Source organism: Colobus angolensis, unplaced genomic scaffold (assembly GCF_000951035.1).
Source record: "Colobus angolensis palliatus isolate OR3802 unplaced genomic scaffold, Cang.pa_1.0 Scaffold24, whole genome shotgun sequence".
NCBI lineage: Eukaryota > Metazoa > Chordata > Mammalia > Primates > Cercopithecidae > Colobus > Colobus angolensis.
The window spans coordinates 10,865,626-10,867,647 of record NW_012115599.1 but is presented as its reverse complement, the minus strand read 5'-3'; the positions used below and the strand labels follow the sequence as shown (position 1 = coordinate 10,867,647).

The window sequence follows — 2,022 nt, the reverse complement described above, 5'->3', positions numbered from 1 at the left end:
GGTCTGCGCGCGCCTCCCGGGCGGATTCCATCCCCGAGCGCGACAGCGTGGCGGAGAGCGACGAGTAAGTGGCGGCGCGGGACGGTTTCGGGCGCGAAGACCGGGCAGGGCGAGTGTGGTGGCGGGCGTGGCCCGAGTCTCCCCTTTGTGGCCGAGGGGGCTTCTCCTCCGCACGCGGCGGCGGCTCGGACCCCCAAGTCAAAAGGCCGCGGGGCTAAGCTGGGCGCGAGGAACCTGTCGGCATCGGCGTGATGGGGTCCTGTTTCCGCGCGGAGGGCAGAGTCTGGTGATCCTGGGAGGGAGGCGACGCTGCGCCGAGGTGGTGGGCACAGCTGAAGTATAACTTGACTGCTTTTTGCAGGCCTCGGGTGGTTCATCCCGAGAGGAATAGCGAGAACCTGGAGTGTTGACTGGCAAAACATTTGCAGACGCGGTTCTTCTGGGAATTAATTGGCTCCATTAAAAATTAGGTAGTTGGTGGGACTTCCTCCTGAACTCGGGAGCCGGGTGCATTTTGCCCGGTCTTTTCAGCCCTGTTTCCGCGTCTTCCTTCCCTGTCACCCGCAAATTGCCAGCTTTCATCCGTGACTCTGAGTGCAAAAGCGCTGGGGAAAGCCTTAACTAGCAATTTTCTTTTAAATAAAACTTTGCTTTTTATAGCAGTGCCTTCAGGTTTACAAGCCCAGTTCTGCACTGTGAGAAAACCTCTTCTATTTTGGAGTTTGTGATTCTTTCTGAAAATTCTTCGGTTGAAGAGATTTATTTTAAAATAAGAATCTAGTGAACAAACTAACATGATAAACAAGGCTGTAAAGGAACTAGTGTTTAACCAGCTTATGAAAATACGTTCCAGAGTCCTTAGTTTTGTTCCTGTTCGCTCTGTGAGAAGTTGAGGTATTTTTTTAATGGTCTCCAAAACAAAGTGTTGTAGTAATGCCTGTCGGATGTGATAAATCCAGAGTCAGAGGACTTCCGCTCAAGGCCCCCACCTCAAACCCCAATTCCTAGGCTATAGTTCTGAAACAGAAGATTGTTCCTTAGTAATAAGGTTGCAGTACCGTAGCACCTCTTCCATAAATTTGATTCTAGAGCTTTGTGATGAGTCCCTGAGTCTGGGATTTAGGCAGGCACCCCCACTCTTGGTCCAGCGACCACACGCTGAGAAACACCGCCTTTAGGCTGGGCTGCCCAACAACCTTAACCCTTTGTCGATGTATTCGATGTATTCCTCCCCAAACCTGTCGTAAACCAGTCGCCTGCCCCAAACCAGCCCTAGGACAAGAAGCCCTAACTCTCCAGAAGCCAGTATGAGAAAACATAGTGCTTTTTTTGACCCTGGCACGGGGTAGGAAATGATTTTCATACGTACTCCGATATTGCTCTGGTGGTTTAGAGATAGCCCATTTATCTTTTCCTTCTGAGGGCTGCTTCTAGTATCGTCAGAGCTTAATGCCATTAGGCCAAATCTCCTCCGCCCAGCTTACTCAGTCTCCCCATGGAACCAGGGCAGCCAATGCCATATAATTCCCATGGCCTTGACTGTCATATTATCCGGTATGTAGCAGTACTAGTAGCATTATGAGGGCTTTCAGTTCAGCTGGACATTAATTTAGTCATCAAATATCTGCGTAATGCCAATTTTCCTCAAAGCACTGTCATAGGCCGTTTTATCAACAGCATAGCGATATAGACATATATATCTTGGCACAGAGTTGCATTGCTTCTCTGAGGCAGAAATGAGGGTTGAATAAACTCCACTGCTGCCAAAAGATTCTCTTTATTCATCCATAATTCATTCCTTCCTATTATTCCAGAAATACACGTACTATTCCAATAATCTGGTTTTCCATAAGAAGTTAAGAAATACATTGGATGAGGTTAGTAGTTAGGTCAGTCTTAAATTCTGTAACGGAAGTCGGGCATGGTGGCTCACGTCTGTAATCGCAGCACTTTGGGAAGCTGAGGCAGGTGGATCACCTGAGGTCAGGAGTTTCAGACCAGCCTGGCCAACCTGGTGAAACC

The 2,022-nt window shown here is 49.0% G+C and overlaps 1 protein-coding gene across 3 annotated transcripts in view; it reads left to right on the top strand.

The window, feature by feature from the left end:
• Positions 1-2,022, top strand: part of KCTD20 (potassium channel tetramerization domain containing 20) — a 52,016-nt gene continuing 49,994 nt past the window's right edge. For all 3 annotated transcript variants that reach the window (XM_011945348.1, XM_011945345.1, XM_011945346.1), the window contains exon 1: positions 1-64. The gene's annotated coding sequence lies outside the window, so the exon portion shown is untranslated. The remainder of the gene's footprint in view (positions 65-2,022) is intronic.